Source organism: Protopterus annectens, chromosome 10.part0 (genome assembly GCF_019279795.1).
Source record: "Protopterus annectens isolate FY-2018-M chromosome 10.part0, PAN1.0, whole genome shotgun sequence".
NCBI classification, from domain to species: domain Eukaryota; kingdom Metazoa; phylum Chordata; order Ceratodontiformes; family Protopteridae; genus Protopterus; species Protopterus annectens.
The window spans coordinates 973,820,815-973,840,522 of NC_056744.1; the positions used below are offsets into that span (position 1 = coordinate 973,820,815).

The 19,708-nt window shown below is 42.5% G+C and overlaps 1 protein-coding gene across 2 annotated transcripts in view; it reads left to right on the plus strand.

Annotated features, from left to right (window-relative positions):
* Positions 1–19,708, plus strand: part of KIAA1614 (KIAA1614 ortholog) — an 873,679-nt gene that overhangs the window by 471,106 nt on the left and 382,865 nt on the right. The gene's annotated exons all lie outside the window — the stretch shown is intronic.

A 19,708-nucleotide genomic window follows, 5' to 3' on the forward strand; every position in this document is an offset into this window, starting at 1 on the left:
GCACCTGAATACAGCTGTAGACAGAAACAATAAATACTAATAACAAAAACAAAATAAAAAAAAAAAACATAGAATGATGCTAATGAGTGGTCCAACCAAAAAGTTACAAAATACAGTACTTACTCTTTTAAATGTATGCCTGTGTCTGATTGTCTGATTTTTAATTCTTTTTAAATGTATGCCTGTGTCTGATTGTCTGATTTTTAATTAACATTTTTTCCAGAAAATTCACATTCATTTAGCGCATATTTGCAGCCCCAGTGATTTTATGTCGGGGGGGGGGGGCTAGTCCTTAGAGTCAGCAGTACCACTCAATTTCTGCTCTCTTACCAGCTATTTACTAATAAACCCTGAAGCCCTGTGATCACTGAAGTTTCTGACAGAGGATACTGGAAGATGTCCTGTCATTACTACCCCGTACTTGATTAAAATAAATGCATCCATTGCCATTTCCACTGTCTTCAGCCATGACACCCAATGTGGACATCCACCACACCCACAACCATTCTTAGCAAAAAGAAGTGCAGTGCAGTCTTTTTGCACTGAATACGCATCGTCATCTGTTGAGGCAGGTGGGAGCTGTGGTAAGTACAACAGTGTATTTGTATGTGGTTTTAAGCGGCCATAATATGTTATTTTAAAACAGGATGCCCCATATCTTAACCTTGCCATCTGTCAGCCCCTAGCTGTGCAAATCCTTTTGCTATATTGTGTCATGAACAGCAGCTTTACACACTGGCTGAAAATCATCCTTGATAATGCAAAAACGTTTTAGTACAAGAGTGCACCCTAAAATTTATATTTTCAGGGCACAGGGGCACAGCAGATAGACACTGCCAGTGCTGTAACATTGTGTATAATATTAAAGTCATGAACAGTTTTTAGACTTGCAAGTTACCCCATTTAAACCTACACATAGCAACAGAGACATTTCTCTAGCCCTCTTCCCTGATGTGATAGATTCACTTTTATGGTTTGGGTAAAAATATTTTACAGCCCAGAAATGTTTACCTTTAGCTGTTCATAGTGACATTGTCATACTTAATGAAGTAAGGCATTAAACTAAGTGTACAGAAATACTAGACCAAGTTTTCTGTCAGCTGCTAAAGGTCTGGATCTTTTTTCAGTTTGCTAAGTCTTTCTGTTTGATGTGCTCAGGATAGGACAGTATGCTGATGATTGCAAACCCCGTAACATAATTACTTAATTAAAACAGTCTGAAGTTTTCTAAGATGGTCTACAAAAACACATACCTAGTGCAGTAGTAGTGAACTCGCATCTAATGTCAGTAAACATAGCCTCACAAGACTTGGCAAAAATGTATAAGTTTTGATTACAAACTAAATAGATCATAAAAATGACACCATCATTAAATATCTAGGGCAATGGAAGACAGTGATTTAAACTTTGACCACTGTGTATCAACCCAAGTCAGAAATGCATGTTCTGTAGCCCGTCAAATTCTAAAAGACATGTCTAGTCACTTCAGGAAGATCACTGCACCACTGTGCACATTACTGAGTCAATCCATCATTGAATACAACATTGTATGTTGTAGCTGTCAAACAAGCCAGCTGTGACACCTTTAAATTTAAAAATGATTCCATATTAGAAAAATCACCAGATTGTAAAACCTGATCTTTTTCTGAAAGGCTTCAGGAAATTTAACTATTCTGAAAAGCCTCATGAATTGTGGTATTCTGTTTCTTAGAGGTGACCTCTACCTGGTCTGTAAGGCAGTGTCTGATCTGGTTATATATGAAAGTCAGTACCTGGGCTGCACCACTGAGGGAGACAACACCTGAATGGAGAATTGAACTACAAGAAGCACCCTTGCCTTTGATGCTGGAAGATAAGACCGTGGGTTCTCTTCCCACACCAGATGCTTGGATTAATTATTTTAATAATGTCACAGCAGCACAGCATAAGAAGAAGGGTTGCACTCCTGAATGTGTTGTTCCTTGGCTGAGGCACCAACTGCTTGACTTGGTGGAACCGTAGGTCGATGCAAAAGATACTATGGCACTGACAGAAAAGAGTAGAAGAATTTCCCTGAAGCCCTAGTCAGATTTCCACTAATCTGTATTAACACAATCGTGGGTCTTCACTGAAAAAAGGACTAAGCCAGCCAACAAAGCATAAATAAAAACAAAAGTAAGTAAAAACATGAAAAATAAGTAAACATAGGTATATTACATAGCACTTTCCAAGATTACAGAATGCAAAGCCTCCCCTCACAAACTTTGTTTAAAAGATTTTAAATTTTGTGACTGTGTGTGTGTGTGTGTGTGTGTGTGTGTGCATGTATATATATATATATATACATATATATTCAGAGAGAGAGATATATAGATATATATATATATATATATATATATATATATATATATATATATATATATATATATATATATATATATATATATATATATATATATATATATATATATATATATGGGTCCCACAAGATATGTGGAACGTGTTTGCTCAACACCATTTGGTCGACATGTGCAGGCGAGTGACAGTCCTCAGGTGGGCGAATATTCTGTTTCCTCTGGGGATTGTACGGTCCCGGAGTTAGTACATATAATTATCAGGGGATGTGGGAGGTGCAGGGAAGCTTGTTCCCCACCTCCCAGGAAAAATACTTGTTGTTTTAGCCTGCTCTGGGGTAATTCTCAGAGACATCAGTATTCTGGACATCAACATTATGCGCATTCAACAGGTGGTCATAGAACTATATATACCCTACTCCCCAATGAATCTGTCATTAGAGTAGAGTATATAGCTATCTGTATATATATATATATATATATATATATATATATATAGAGAGAGAGAGAGATGTATATGTGATTGTTGTGTCTTTAGTTAACAACTGGTGATCTACTGAGTCCATTTGGTTGACAGATCAGCTGGTTGACTGTGCCAGTGTCAGTTTGCTGTAATAGCAGAAATGGGATATGTCCCCTTCCCTGTTATGGTGCATCCTCAGAGTTGGTATATATAAGTAACAGAGGGTATGGGGTGCAGCCTTTACATTGGGGTGCAGATTCACTTGCCCCCCTACAAAAAACATTGTTTTTTGTAGTTTTGTGCACCTGATTCATTATCTGGAGCATGCATGTTTTACTATCAGCAAATTTGTGTGCTAGGTTTTTTTTTTCTTGATCAGTGCTGCAATTTGTTACAGACTGATCATTTTACATATTCCTGTATATATAATAAAAGTATATACGATTAGTATATGAGTTAGGGGGATGCTGTGGTACAAGAAAAATGTTTGATTATGGTATAGGAACCATAAGAATCGTAAGTACAATGCTATTTGACCAGAGGCCTTGTGTACTTTGCCATTAACTACGCTCAGTCAGCTCAAGGAGGGCAAGGCCTCTAAGCCCTGGAGTCCATTTTAGGGCACCCATCCAGTTGTCTAAGCTAAGTGTGAAGGCCAACAGGGAATTGCAAGGGTAGTCTATTCTAGAGCAAGGGGTGGTGCTGGATAATGAACATCCATCTTCATTTATAGGTTCATAGGTTCATAGGTGTTTACTAGGCTAACAACCACAAGAGCCTTTTTAAGCTTAGTCATGCATCCCAAATCTCTGACAAGTTCTGATACCCTTGAAAAGTGTAAGCAGGGGTTTGGGAGATGAACCATTTAGAAGGTTACCTGTGTCCAGGGATGAATTTCTGGTTTCCCATCCAATTGTCCAAATTACACTTGAATTGGGTTAGGGAGGAACTCTGTTTCACATGGATGGGGAGCCTGTTCCATAGATGGGATGGTCCCTGGGATACATACCTGTCTTTCCAGCAGGTCCTGTTTATATTATATGCAAGGTTTAAGACTTTAGAACAGGTAATTCTGGTGCTGTTTGTTTTGTTGATATGCAGGAGGTCCATCAGAGTGGGGTCTGATAATGCCCTGTATGCCAGGCATAGATCTCCCCTCAGAAGCCTGTTGGAGACAGAACACAGGGATAGGGCCTTGAGGGGGTCTGCATAGGACATTTTACTTACGCCCTGTATTCTTTTAGTGAGGAACTTCTGTGGACATTCCAATTGTTGGATATGCCTGGTTAAGTACATACCAAAGGGGCATTGTACTCAATGATAGGTCTGAGGAATGCCGAATACGATTGAACAATGACTTCCTTGTAATTAGATGCCATACCTTTGGTTCAAAGTTGTGCAGTATAGAATGATTTCCTCACCAATGTAGTCACATGATGGTCAAAGGCTAGATTACTTTCGAATACTGGCCAAGGCTCTTGCCACCCCCATAGTATCTTTTTTAGACAAGGCTCAAAAGACAAACCCACCGCCGTAAATAGCACAACTAACAAAAAAGAGGGTAATGCTACTCAATGTCTGAAGTCTAAACCTCAAAATGCATGCACTCGTGGCACTCCTCAGTATGGAGAAAATCGATATATGTGCAGTAACAGAAACCTGGTTTAAGGCTCCAGAGAGCACCCCAGCACTACCAGACTACAACTCATACCATACATTTCGGCCACAAAACCCAGACCAAAATACAAAAGGCAGGGGTGTATCCATATTCATCAAGGATACCCACACCTCCAGGTTAGGGGCACAGCACGATGCTTCAGAGATCACCCACTTGAAACTAACAACGGGCAAAACTGCAATTCAAATTGTAGCTTGCTACAGATCACCCACCATGTCCCAGGACCCCCATTCCATATTTCTGGAAACACTGGCAAACATAAAGGTCCTACCAAACACCCTGATATTGGGTGATTTCAATTACCCAAACATTAACTAGGAGAGCTACTCAAGTACTAACTCCCTCGCCCAGCATTTCCTAGAATTTATAAACTCAAACACCCTGGATCATCTAGTCAACACCCCCACCAGAGGTGACAACATATTGGACCTGGTCATCACCAACATGGGCGACTGGTATTCCACACTGGAGGTCAACCCTTTGCTGGTTAGATCTGACCATAAATGAATCACTCTGGATATCCACATTCCACCTTGAAAAACTTTTCAAAAGCAAACTTCACTTTACTTAAGACCGAGGTGGAAAGTTTCAAAGCCCCCATGCTGAAGGATAACTCTGCCCAAGCTGCAAAATCCTTTACTAATGCACACTACGGGCACCTACAAGAATGCATGGATCATGTTATCCCAAGCAAAACCAAGACTCACTCCTCCAAGAAAAGGAAGTCAGTATGGTGGACCCCTGCCATAAACAAGCTGTGCAATAGAAGGAGGAAACTAGTACAGAAAAGATTAAAATCCCAAGAAGGGAAGACATCCCTGATCAGTATCAGCAAGAAACTATGATCCCTCATAAAATCATCCAAGGCTAGATTCGAAAGAAAAATTGCCAAGGACTCCAAAGATAACCACAAGGCATTCTTTAGCTATGTCAAGAATCTAAGTGGCAATTCTCAGATCTGCTCAGAGATAGTGCAGAATGGCACAAAATACACTGAACCGACTGATATCGCCAACATCTTGGCAGACAGGTTCAGTGCAAACTTCACCCCCCTCTCACCCACAAAAGGGCCCATAATCATACCAGAAGAATGTAGTGCCTCTGAAATCACAGACACTCAGGTTAAAACAGCCCTCTCCAAAGCCAAAAACACAGCATCAATGGGACCAGATGGTGTCCCAGGCTGCATCTTACACAAGCTCAAAGATGAACTAATCCCTCACCTAAACACACTGTTCTAACACAGCCTCTCCACAGGCTACATGCCCATAGAGTGGCTCACAGCAACATTTAATGTTAAGTTGTCTATCTCGCCTTCATTCTTGCTGGATGGGTTTGTTTACTAAAGCTCAAGAGATAATTCTTTTATTACTTTTTATAGTCAGGATTGTTGAGAAGATTAGCATGGCTTTTACAGTGTAGGATTGTTAAAATTTTTAGATAGTTTTTGCTATTAGTTTAATCTAATCTTGTAACCCCTTTAGATCCCACTTAAAAAACCTTTTTTTCCTGTTATTACAGAGTCCCCCCTTCCCTATTTAGGGTAGTGTTAGGCCTTTCTGTTCTTTTTATATATTGTATTATATATACATAGATAATTGTTGTTAGTGTAACTGTTAGTTATAGTGATTTTTTGATATCCTTATTCTTATCTAGTGCGTGTGTGTGTGTGTGTGTGTTTACTGTTTTAGGGCACTAGTTAAATTTTTTCCTTGGTATCTCTTTGTAATGTCCAAAGATACCGTGACTCATGCTGTCAGAAGATGTCTCTGACAGATACACCTGCAGGACTCTTGTTCGGTCTGTCATGCCTTCAGTCCGAGAATAAGTTCATTTTGAGGGGCTTGTTGAAGCCAGAAGGTTCCCCAAGCCTTCATTGGCACATCGGTTCCAGCTCAGCTCCCAGGTCCCCATTATTACAGTTGGAGCAGAGCCATAGATCCCATTCCTCTCGGTCCTCCAGGTTATTGGATCATGACTTAGAGAGGGTGGTCAGTAGGCTCAGGCACTGGCCAAAATGTTGACTAGCCCTTCTCAACAGACTGTGGCTATCCCTGTTGCTTCAACTGTTCCTCCTCTGACCCTACCAACGTGTTCAGAGCCAGAGCCTCTGATCTCTTCATTGGTTCCATCCTTGGAGGGATCCGGTGCCGAGACTCAGGTGAACTCGGCCCTGACATCGGCCTCGGAGCTGTCCCTCTCGGTGCTGGAAGGGGTTCACATCTCTTCGGAGCAGGGACCATCTTCTCTGCCTGATAGGGGCACCTTTGAGGTCATGAGGAGCATGCTGACTCTGGTGTCGGCTCCATGATCGACCCCTTCAGCTCCTCCCCCCATGGTGCCTGCATCGGTCTCTGTCCACCCTCCTAACCCCAAGCGTGGAGAACAGGCACTCCAGGTAGCCCCATTGGGGGTATCTTCCTCTTCTGAGGCCTCCCCTGATCATTCAGAGGAGCCCTCTTGGAAGAGAAAATGTAAGAGGAAACATGTTGACCCCCCCCCCCGAGTCAGTCACCTCGAACTTGGAGGATTTGGAAGGGTCCCCAAGGTCCCCCTCTGAGGATGTATAATTTTCAGACATCCTTGAGATCCTAAGGCAGAGGGGGAACTGGACTGCTCTTAACCCTTCCAAGGACGAGTCGGTGTACCTGGACACGTTTGGTTCTCACCCTTCCACCTCCTGGGTGTCTCCACCTTTCGACCCACTCATGGAAGTGGTGGCTCGGAAGGTACACAGTGGAACCAACTCCCCGCAGACTCACAAAATTCATCACAGCCCCATCCGATAAACAGTTTCTTATGAAGGGTGTCCCTGTTGATGCCATGGGGGTTGCAGCAGCCACTAAGAAGGATCTGGCTGAGCCTTCTGTGCCTGTCCATCCACCTAATACAGAATCTAGGACAATGGACAGGGCGGATGTTTTATTCAGCGCTGAACTATCTGTGCCATTTCACCCACCTTCAAAGGGATCTCCTTAAGGAACTGGGTGATACCCTTCAGGATCTATCTGCTGCGGGGTCTCAGGAAAAGATCAACTCCCAGCTGGCAACCCTTAACTCTATAGTTAACTCCTCCATGCGGCTCATTTCTTATGCAGCCGATGGGGTGAGTAGGGCTGCAGGCACAGGTGTGGCTTTGAGAAGACATGCCTGGATGTGGTTATGTAACTTTGCTGACCCCTTTAAGGTGTCCTTCACCAATATCCCCTTCGATGGTTTGGCTTTGTTTGGACCACAGGTGAAGGATACACTTACCAGGTGTGAGCAGGAAGGCAAGACTCTCTCTGCTGTGGGAGTCTGTTTTTCTACTTCCTCTAGACCATACCCTAAAGGTCAGAAGAGTGGAAAAATGTGGTTTCACAAACCCAAGGGAGTCGTGCCTGACACACCTGGTGAGTTTCCCTCCAGAGGCAGAGAAGGGAACAATAATAGATGCTGCCCGAGGGGCAGAGGGGGTCTGCAAAATCAGGGTAGCAGGGAATCCTTCTCTGACAAACCCTTTCAGCACCCCTGAGGGACTGCCTGACTGTCCACCTTCGGAGGCAGTCGGGAAAAAATTGTCACTGTACCCAGAAGCCTGGCGACTCCTCACACAAGACAAATGGGTACAGTCGATCATATCTGAGGGTTACAAAATCCCCTTTGTCCACACCCCCATACAAACAAACAAGTCCCTTCCAGATATTCCTCCCGGTCTAAGGTAACAAGCAGTTCTAGAAATTTCAAAACTGCTAGAAAAAAGAGCCATCCAACCAGTCCCAGCAGACCAGCAAGGATCCGGAATTTACTCCAAGTTCTTTTTGGTACCAAAAAAGACAGGGGACTGGAGACCCATTTTGGATCTCAGCAGGTTAAACAAATCTGTTCAAAGAACAAGGTTCCGGATGGTCACGCTTCAGTCCATTCTACCCTTTTTGGGTCAGGACAATTGGATGTGCTCTATAGACCTTCAGGATTACCATATCAAAATGGACAGACGCTCCAGAAGGTTTCTCCGCTTCCAGCTGGGAGCCAGTCACTATCAATTCAAAGCCCTGCCCTTTGGTCTCACCACAGCCCCCAGGGTGTTCACCAAATGCATGGCAGTGCTTATGGCTCACCTGAGATGGTGAGGATTCCAGGTGTTTCCATATTTAACTGCTTCCACCAGGCATCAGCTAATCCGAGCCAGGGATTATACCATACAAACTTGCTCTGAGCTAGGTATCTCTATAAACTACGAAAAGTCTGCATTGTCACCTTGTCAATCTGTAACCTTTATAGGCGCCATTCTAAATACAAAAGAACTGTTGGCAAAACTTCCATTAGAAAGAGTATTAGACATACACCGACATGTTCAAACGTTACTACAGTGCAAAAGAATTCAGGCCAGATTTGTACTGAAAACCTTGGGTCTCATGGCAGCAGCAATCACATTACTTCCCCTGGCTCGATTTTACATGCGGATTCTTCGATGGATGCTTTTTACCCAATGGTCCTTCCAACAGCTTCCGATGTCTCACAACATAATAATCACCCAATCATGCAAAGACCATCTCTCTTGGTGGATGGTCTCCCCTCAACTTTTTCAGGGCAGACCGTTTGTCCTTCCTCCTCCGGTTGCCACGATGATGACGGATGCCTCCCTGATCGGGTGGGGGGGGGGGGCATTTTCAGGGCAAGACTGTCCAGGGCACTTGGCAACCCCTAGAGTACCACCTGCACATAAATGTCTTGAAGATGAGAGTGGTACTTGCTCTTCAGGACTCTCTACCTACCAGGACTATTGCAGTTCAGACGGACAATATGTCGGTAGTCTGGTACATCAACAAGCAGGGCAGAACCAGGTCCTATCCCTTATGTCGAGAAGCACTCAGATTCTGGCAGTGGGCGATCTCCTCTCAACGGTTTCTGATAGCAATGCACATCCCCGGGAAATCCAACGTCATAGCAGACAGGCTAAGCAGAGCAACTCTTATGCCTCACAAGTGGTCTCTCAATCAGTCAGTAGCGGAAAAAATTTTCCGCAGATGGGGTCAACCTTGCTGCGACCTTTTTGCAACCCCTCTCGACAGCAAGTGCAGCGACTTCTTCATCTTTCCCCTCCCAGGCCATTCCCCCAGAGATGCTCTAGTTCATGATTGGCCCCGGGGTCTTCTCTATGCATTCCCTCCCTTTCCCTTAATTCCAAAACTGATTGCTTTGGGATCCAGGATGATCCTCATTGCTCCTTACTGGCCTCGACAAATTTGGTTCCCATTCCTGCATCGTCACCTGTTGGAGCAGCCCTGGAATCTGGATTCAGTGCCAGACCTCTTGATCCATCAGTCGGGCAAGCTGCACCAATCCCTTCGCTCTCTCAACCTCACAGCTTGGTTGCTCCACTTCCAACCTTAGCCAGGCTTCCACATATTTCTCAGTCAGTGTGTGAAATCATACTTTCTTCGCATAAGTCTTCTACCAGGAAGACTTATGCTAGTAAGTGGAAATGTTTTTCCCTCTGGGCAGATGCCAGGAATGTAGACCCCTTTACAGCCCCTGTCCATAACGTGTTGGATTTTTTGGCGGAACTTTTTCGAGCAGGTTCCTCGTCTGCCACCATTAGGGTCCAATTGGCTAATTTTCATGTTGGTCTATCAGAGTCCAGTATCATGTCCCACAAACTGTGTAAGGCCTTTCTTAAGGGGACTATTTTACTTAGACCCCCGGTTAAAGATCCCCCTCCTCTGTGGGATTTGAACTTGATATTAGCTTTATTGATTCTTCCTCCTTTTGAACCTGTGGCTTCTTGTTCCTTAAAGTTACTCTCCTGGAAGACTCTCTTCTTAGTTGCCATCACCTCAGCCTGAAGAGTATCGGAACTTCAAGCCCTTTGTATTTGCCCTCCTTATCTTATTTTTCACAAAGATAGAGTTTCACTCAGGACTGATCCTTCCTTTTTACCCAAAATACCCTCAGAGACAAATCTCAGTCAGGCTATTGATCTTCCTGTCTTTTTCCCAATTATTCAAACAGAGCTGAACAAAAGTTACACTATTTGGATGTTCACAGGCAATTATGCTTTTATTTGGATTGGACCAAGCAGACAAGAAAATCAGATCAACTCTTCCTGTCCTATGCTGAGGGCAAGCAGGGCCTACCAGTTTCTAAGGTAACCTTGTCCAGGTGGTTGGCCTCTATTATTACCTTGATCTACCAACTGAGACATAAGGAACTCCCTACAAAACCAAAAGCTCATTCCAGCAGAACATTGGCTACGTCAGTAGCTTTTCAGGCTAGACTTCCAATGGAATCTATTTGTGCTGCAGCCACATGGGCCACTCCTCATACCTTCATTTGACATTACAAGCTGGATGTGGCCTCCAGGAGTCGAGCTGATTTTGGTTCCACTGTGCTCAAGAGTCTGTTTCAATGAGCCACCCAGGGCTAAGGTGCTAGGGATGCTGTCCCATCCAGCAAGAATGAAGGCGAGATAGACAACTTAACATTAAGAAGTTAGGTACCTACCATAATGTTCCATGTTAGTTGTCTTCATCTCGGCTCCATCCCTAGCCTGGTCAGGACTGAGAGGAATCTCTTTTTGAGGCCTTCTTCCAATGGTTGACTCCTTTTTAGGTCACATCCTCCTCTGCTTGTAGCACTGAAGGTAAACCTTGTGGTGGGAATTGGTGTTTGTTCCTTGGTGTTAGCTCTACCTAACGAGATCTGGGTATCTGACACCTAGCATTGTGGGATAAGGGGAGGCCTTGAGCCAGTAAATAGCTCTCAAGCTTAACCCATCCAGCAAGAAAGAAGGCGAGATGAAGACAACTAACATGGAACGTTATGGTAGGTACATAACTTCTTATTCTGCTCCACAAAGGTCGAGCCATAACAGACCCAGGAACTATCACCCTATAAGCCTTACTAGCTTGGCCTGCAAGGCTATGGAGTGCATCGTCATGGATCTCATTAACAGAGTCATTGGGAACCTCCAAACACTGGACACTACCCAATTCGGCTTTGTTAAGGGCATATCATGCCTCCTAAACCTGGTGGACTTCTTTGAGACAGTTACCAAGGCTATAGATGAGGGAAAAGTGGTCCACACAGCCTACCTAGACCTCGCAAAGGCCTTCGATACCATTCCCCATTCTGGTATGATAGACAAGCTCACCAGCCTGAACATAAACCCCTACATCATGAGATGGGTTGCCAACTGGCTCACGGACAGAACCCACATGGTTGCAGGAGCTAGGTCTGACTCTAAACCTGTTACAAGTGGCATTCCCCAGGGCTCAGTCCTAGGACCCCTCCTGTTTGGCATATACTTCTCAGAGGTACAGGCAAGCACAGGAGGACTATGGCTGACCAAGTTCACAGACGACTGTAAACTAGGGGCTATAATTGACTCTCTGGCTGACACAGACATCCTCCAAAAGAGTCTCACTGAGACATATACCTGGTGTCAAAACCATGGCCTCAAGCTAAATGCCAAAAAGTGCAGAGTCATCCCCTTTGGAAAAAGCAAAGTACCCACAAACTACCACATAGGTGGTAGCCCCCTAAATATGGAAGACGTATCTGGGCACCTAAGTAGATAGTAATCTCTCCTTTGATAATCACATTGCCAAAGTGATTAGAAAATCCTTCTGTGTGGCCCAGCTAATCACAAAAGGGTTTGCATCCAGATCAAAAGAGGACATTGTGCCCCTCTACGCATCACTCATCAGACTCATCATAGAGTGCAACACCCCATTTGGGATGTACCTTACAAGACACCTGCAACAGCTGGAAAGACCACAGAAGTACCTCCCCAAGAGGATCACTGGTCTCAAACAGATGCCCTATGCAGCTCGACTGAAGAAACTCCAGTTGTACTTGGTTGCATACTGCCTCCTCAAAGGTGATCTCTGTCTGACATACAAGGCTATGTCCAACCCAGAATTGATGGACATGCTCCACCTAAAGAAAACCATATCCCCTCGAGCCACATGCTGTAGGGATCTAAACCTCACCACAACAATAAATAGGACATGCTGGAGGGATAGATTCCTGTCCCAGAGACTTCCCATGCTCTGGAACAAGATTCCAATATACATTAGGCAGAGCTCCTCACTAACACTCTTCAAGAAAAGCCTTGATGAGTGGATGGGAAACAGAAGGTTTACCCCATGGATCACTTCAATGGCTATGCTGGACAGAGGCACAGAGAACTAATCTAAGGGAGTGGCGAAAGCCAACACATTCCGGCTAGGCTTATAAATGCCTTCCAGCAGATAGCCTCGTACCTACCTATGAACGTATGAACTGATGTGTGTCCCTAAATCCCTGACTACTGGGTCAACTCTAAGGGGTGTGTTGTCAATATGATAGTTACCAGGGATGGATGACTTCCCAAAGGATACTATTATGCATTTCTTGACATTTAGTTTTAGTCCATGGCTCTGACACTAGTTGTTTGTCCCTTTCAGCCCCTGCTGGAGAACATTTGTGTCAGTGTGAGATTCAATGACAGCTTCTAATTTGCAATCATCTGGCAATTTAGTCAGCCAGAGATCACTGACATTGGCCTTGACTTTTGAGAGGTAAATACCAAAAAGGAGTGATCCAAAGACTGATCCCTGAGGAACTCCACTTGTGACTGGCTTCTTTGTAGAGGTGGACTCCCCAATTCTAACTTCCTAGGTCCTGTCTGTGAGCCAGTTGGGTATCCACCAGTTGACAAAAAGGTTTGTACCTAACCTCTTGAGTTTGTCAACAATGCCGGAGTGGGGTATTGTGTCAAATGCCTTGGCCAGGTCAAGGTAGGCAGTATGTGAATAATTTTTCCCTCATCCATTGCTTTGGTGACCTTCTCAAAGAAGTCCACCAGGCTGAGTAGGCATGGTCTGCCCTTGACAAAACCAAACCGGGTTGGGTCCAGTGACTGGAAGTTTACTGTATCTCTATTGATCATCTCCGTGATAACTCTTTCCATGGCTTTACATGTAAGACTAGTGAGACTTATGGGTCTGTAGTTTCCAGGGTATGTAGATGGCCCAACTTTGTGCAGAGGGATGACTGTTGCCTTTCTCCATTCATGAGACATGAAACCTGTTGGGAGTCTACAGTTAAATAGTAATTCTAGATGTCCTGATAGGTCATATTTCATGCTATTTAGATACAGTTAAATAGTAATTCTAGATGTCCTGATAGGTCATATTTCATGCCATTTAGAAGGCATCCTGGGATATTGTCTGGGCCCATTAATGCAGTGTTCTTGGTCTTAGAGAGAGCATTAAGGACCTGTTCTCTAGTGATAGTAGGGGTAGTTATATTTGATGATATTTCCTAAGGGAAGGTTGGGGGGGGGGGTTGGAGTTGAATTTATCAGCCAGGAGATTTGCTACGTCTTATGGCTCAGTATAAGTGGCTGCATTTACAATGACCTCTCCAGACAATTGTGTATTGCCTTTGAGGTTGGAGGCATAGCTAAAGAATGCTTTGTGGTTGTCCTTGGCCTGGGAGGCCAAACTTACCTTAAATTTGGCTTTAGTAGACATTATTTGTCCTCTGAGTTGTTTGTTTAGTTTGATGAGAGTGCTTTTATCCTGCTGCACCGGTTCCCTATTGAAGTTGCGAAGGATCCACTTACCCGAATATGGAAACATCGACACATATATTTCAAACCACGAAAACACCGATCATCCTGAAGCGTGAAATCCAAAATGTCGAATCGTCATGGTTGGCCCTTCTGAGTATAGCTCCGTAAGGTAAGTGTGCGATAGTTGTGGACCTTAGGGTTAGGGTGCGGGTTAAGGTAAGTGCATAAATAGTAATGTATGTGTGGTTTAGTGTAGGGTTAGAAGTAGGGTTTTGTTAAGTGTATGTGTGTGGGTTATTTATTTTGTTTGGGTATAACTCTGTAAGGTAAGTGTGCAATAGTTTATTTATTTTGTTTGGGTAGGTAGTATGTAGCATGCGTGGTGGGGTTGGACGACTATGACAGTTTGAGATTTTGAATTTCGCAGTTTAGGGTGTTCAGTGTATTCGCAGTTCGGGTAATATGTGTTGATGATTCCGTATTCGCTGGCTAGGACTTTTGCAGTTGTAATATAGACCCGCTGCACATCCTAATTTTTGCCATGATTTTCCTCCTTCTGTCATACAGCCTATTGATTTTGTGATTCCACCAGGGTGGCTTGTTTTTTTAGTTAGTTTTGTACTTCTTCCTGGTGGGCACAGTTGCCTCTATGCAGCTATTAAAATGCTTCTACAGGGTGTCTGTGAACAGTTATGCATAGGCATGAGTATTGTCAGGGTTTATGGGGGCTTGAAATTTTGCCAGGTTCTCATTTAATAGCAGGAGGTTAGCCTTAGAATAGTTCCTGAATATTCCAGGTTTAGCTGAGGGTCCAGGTTTTATTTTTACCTTAAAGGAGACCATTTTCTGGTCTGACCTTACCAGGGAAGGCATTATGGTAGGGGGTGTGCAGCACTCTCCCATATTAGTGAGGACCAGATCCAGTATGGTTGCACCTCTGTTTGGTGTATTGACTATCTGGTCCAGGGGGGTTTTGTTTACAAAATCCAGGAATCACTGTGCATGTACATTCAGTGTCATATAAGATTCCCAGTTAATAATGGGGTAATTAAAGTCACCCATAAATATGGTATTGGGTTGGATGGTTAGTGTTTCTAATAAGTTTAAATACATGGTATGGGTTTCCTGGGTCATAGAGGGGGACCTATAGCTTATAAGGAAGGTATATTAGATTTTGCCTATGGTGATTTGAACATGGAGCAGCTCAAGTGCATTGTCTTGTTTGACCAGCTTTGAAGTATATTTATCTTTGGTGTAAGTAGAGACACCTCCACCTTTAATCCCTGCCCATGAAGTAGCTGGCCTTAATGTGTGGAAGGCATTATAACCTGGCACTGTTGGTGTACTCTCCTTAGCTTTAAACCATGTCTCAGTGACTGCACAGACATCAGCATTCTCTAGGGTTAAGAGAGCTTCTAGGGAGTGGAGTTTTTTGTTTAGACTCCTAGCATTGAGCAGTAATACCTTTAGATTTTCTTGGTTTTTGATTTGCTGTGTCAAAAGTACTTTCAGTTTGGCATTTTCTAAAAAAGGTACTATAGGGGAAGACAATGTTTTAGCTAATATTTGAAAGCCTAGAGGGGAGAGGTGCAGACCATCCCTGGCAAAGCAGCATGGTTTGTTGACCATCTCCTTCCATGCTGACAAATATTGCACCCCCTTAGAATGACACCAGAAACTAAGCCAGTTATTAAAGTCAATCATCTATTGTTCATATTGTAGCATCATCCTTGGAGATGGTAAAATGCTGCTCAATTCTAGGTTCTTACCAGCCTAAGACATATTCCAAGAGCTCTATGATATCTCTCTTCATATAGTCTAGGAAGGTACGTCTCGAGTCATTTACTCCCACATGGACTATGACTGAGTTATATTGGTAGTTGTGGTCCAATGACCTGAGTGCCTGCGTAATGTGGCAGATCCTAGCTCCTGATAAGCAACTGACCATGACTTTTTTCTTACTCAGCCTGGTGAGAGGGACATGCCTCACAATGGAGCCTCCAGTGACTAGAATGTTGGATTGTGTGGTGGCTTGCCTTATGGGCTTAGAGGTAGAGGCTCCATGGGATGTAGCTCTGTGTGCTGATGTGGGTGTTGTTTTGAAAGAGTGCATTTGGGGTTGCTCAAGGTATTTGTTATGTGTACTTTGTCTAGGAAGTCTTTGTGGTTTAGGAAGGTTACATGTAAGTACCTCAGCATATATAGGTCAATATGTTTGCTTTGAATTGTGCGTGATGGGTGCAGCATATATACTACTCACAACCTTATTAACATTAGGAGTACTTTTATGGGACAGCTTTGCCTCCAGTTCTACTTATTTCCTGATGTAGAGTGATCTCTTGTTATAGTATTAGCTGCACTGTTTGACACTCTGACAGAAAGGAGGCATTGGATACTGTGATTCCTTGAGGTTACAGAAAGCAAGGCACAGGTGTCTCATCAAGAATCTATGTGAGACTGAGAACAGAGGGAGTGATTCCAGTCTTTCCTAATAGCTAAGATTTTTGAGGTCCAAGATTCCTTTTGTTAAGAACCTTTGTGGTCTTTCGGGTATTTTTATAAATTTTGGTGAGATACATGTCAAATGGTGCACTATGTTTGAAAGAGTAACTTCACTGGCTTTGGAAGAGATATGCATGGTGATTAGCTGTGATATATAGAAGGGCTTCTTGACTACAGTCACAACAACGTGAATAAAGGAGAGGGAGCCATCTAACCAGGAGCACAGGTCTCTGATGACAGACTCATTGGGGAGTAGGGTGTCATTGATGAAGTAGGTGGTAGCAATTTGTTGCTTTCAAATGAGATGATTCTGCATTTCTTAGTGTTTACTTTGATCCTTTTCTCAGTGCACCAGTTGTTCATGTGTGATAGTTCTCCTTGAAGGGAATGTGATTTATTTGTTGATTTGACAACTACACCCAACTTGCAATCATCTGTGAACTTAGACAGCTAGAGATCATTGCCCTCAGTGTTGAGGTATAAAAAAAATAAATGTCAAAAAGGATGGGGGACAGTAAGGACACCCTTATGAATGCTAGTGGTCACCTTGTCCTTAAGCTGAGGATGCATTACTGACCCTGAGAGCATGCATTCTGTCCTACAGCCAATTTACAACTCAGTCTTGCCACATAGGGATCTATTTTAAAGGCTGTTAGCATGTTTACAATACCATCATGCAGTGTGGTAACAAATGCTTTTACTAGGTCAAGGTAGTCAGTATCAACAGTGGGAGGGTGGTGAATCTATGAATCATTGCCTCCTGCTTGCATGACCTTTTCAAAGAAGTTCACAAGACTGAGGAGGCATGACTTGCCTTTAGCAAATCCAAATGGTTGTGGGTTTAACCTTTTTGAATTCTTAATGTCTTAGTTTATGGGGTAAGTGATGATGTGTTCCAGGCAAGACTAGTAAGTCTATTGGGTCTGTAGTTGTTTGGGCTAGAAGTGAGGCCACCCTATGAAGAGGCATCATCATGAAACTGCACAATTGTTCCTGAAGACAATCTGTGGCAAGTCTTAGGCTGAACCTCTTAGGTAGGGGATCATCAAGGGACTGCTAGGCACTGTTTATATGACAACCTAGTATGTTGTCAGGACCCATTGAAAAAGTACTTTTTGTCTTAGAGAGTGTGTCAAGTATGTAGTCCTTGGAGATAGTTGGGGGTGGGGGGGGGTTGACTGATGTATGTTTGGGTTGGGATGTTAGTTTTATGGGAGAAATCTGAAGCAATCTTATTAGACAATATGTAGGCAATGTTATTAAGATTTGAATAGGAGGACATAATTGTCTTTAGCCTCAGAAGCTAACTTTTACATTTATAGAAAGTTTTGCTAGTTTTAATAGCTGCCTCCAGCTTCTTGACAAGACATTTTATATTCTCATTGTGATGAGGGTTTCTGGCCTGACTAAGCAATTTCTTCCTTCCTTCTACTTTAAAACTTATTTATATCTACTGAACACCACAAATGTTTCTTATTGAATTTGCCTCTATATTTGGTCCCGGTGGAGACAGCCCTATAAATGCATTTATTTAAATGAGCAGAAACATCCTTATCACACGTGGCTTTGGCTCCCTGTTCCATTTTTGGGGATAGAATGGCAGAAGTTTGTGATTTTGACATACAATTGTAAAATGTAAGTTGTAGGTGTGTTTTGGTGTTTTCATTTTTGTGACTTTTTACAACCCCTTAAAGAAGATTGCAGAGTTGCTCTATGAGATCATTTATAAAGCAACCTTTATATAGTTTCACTTTTTGTTCAGGATATTGAGTAATTTCTATCCAAATATTAAAACCCACCAAAACTAGCAGCTATTGCAGTGGCTGATCTTGTGGTATTGACACATCATTATTTTTTTGCTGTTGGTCTCGCAGCACAGTATGTTTTGTTTTTTTTATTCAGACCATCTCAGCTACAACCATATGATTTGTAATGTCATACATTTTCAGTATTTGTAGTAAATGAAATTTGAAGGAACTCTCAGTTTTGTGACACTTGAAAAAACATATTGTGCAGGTAGAAAAGATCTCACACATGGAGCTGCAAATATTTACTTACCTGTGTAATATTTTCCCAGTCTTATGAAGGTTTGTTAAAAGTAGGCAGACTAAAACATTTACTTTAACTAATACATACATACATACAAATATTTCAGGCATGGACAACAATACCCTTCCAGCCTTCCAGTATACCAAAACAGTTATTCCCATAGTAAGTGCCCAAGTTGTTCTTACAAATATCTAAACTAGTGCTTGCTTTAATGTAATTTGGCAGCCTATTTCATGCATAAGCTACTCTCTCAGAGATTCACTTAGTACACCTCTCATTCCTATATGCCCTATCTATAACACTTGTAGTCAGTTTAACCATTTTCAGCTCATCTTCATACAGACCATAGACATCTCAGACGAAAAAGATAGACCTGCAAGCAAGGGAGGCTGCAGGATTTTTTGCAGGGGGGTGCAAACCCAGAGCCCTGCCCACACAGCCCCATCCACACAGCCCCCGCCCCACCCCATGCAGTCATTCCAGTGTCCCAATACTTGGCTATTTCTCCCCATTTGTCATAGACACTGTTCAAATATCTGTGTGCATACTGTTTTATGCTTTACTTCTACAATGATAACAGATATTTGGATTTCATTTAAAACTTTTATTTCAAATTTTATAGCACAAACACCGATAGACATTTTCTAAACTTAAACAAAACAATAGTCTTACAATGAAAACAGACAGCATTAAAACTTTTCTACCTTTGAAACCCACATTCTCTGAAACAACATTGAAACCCACATTCAAAGAAAATGCAACTGGCCAGTGGCAGGATAAGTTTATCTTTGGGCTGTTTTCAAATCATAGGCTTCTTGCACACATTTTTAGAACCATGCAAAAGATCTTTGATTAACCTTCCTGACTGTATTAATTATACTATATAATAATTGAATTGTATCCCCCAAGAAACTTAAAAGAAATATAGTATGTATGCATATATGCATATTTTATTACTAAATAAATATAAATATCTACAAATTGGTAGTAGGCTGATAGCAAGTATCAGTGACAACTTTTCCAATATTATTTAAAGTCCCATATGGTGCCATGAACAACTATATATATATATATATATATATATATATATATATATATATATATATATATATATATATATATATATATATATATATATA